Genomic DNA, 341 nt, shown 5'->3' on the forward strand with positions numbered 1-341 from the left:
TTTTTTAGAGCATAATACAAAGACAATAATTGAATTATAACTCTAACCCACACCGAAATCTGGCCTTTAATATCCCTCCTTGTAACAGTGATATCTGTGTGTGCAACCTACCCCTATATTACCTGTTAGCATTGCAAGCATAGTCCAAACGACTGGATGCCGCGCCCTTAGAAATGCTACCACTTTCCTAGCGCCCGTTAGACAGGCTCCGGGACCTTGATTCGACTAGAAAACTTGCATAGCAGGCTAGGTATCTACACGGAAGCAGGTGTTGACGTGCTAAGTATAACTAGAGCAGTTTCGGTTTTCGTTACGTTACAGTTATATATGTGTTAAGATAA

This window comes from Penaeus monodon, chromosome 22 (assembly GCF_015228065.2).
Source record: "Penaeus monodon isolate SGIC_2016 chromosome 22, NSTDA_Pmon_1, whole genome shotgun sequence".
In the NCBI taxonomy this organism is placed as follows: domain Eukaryota; kingdom Metazoa; phylum Arthropoda; class Malacostraca; order Decapoda; family Penaeidae; genus Penaeus; species Penaeus monodon.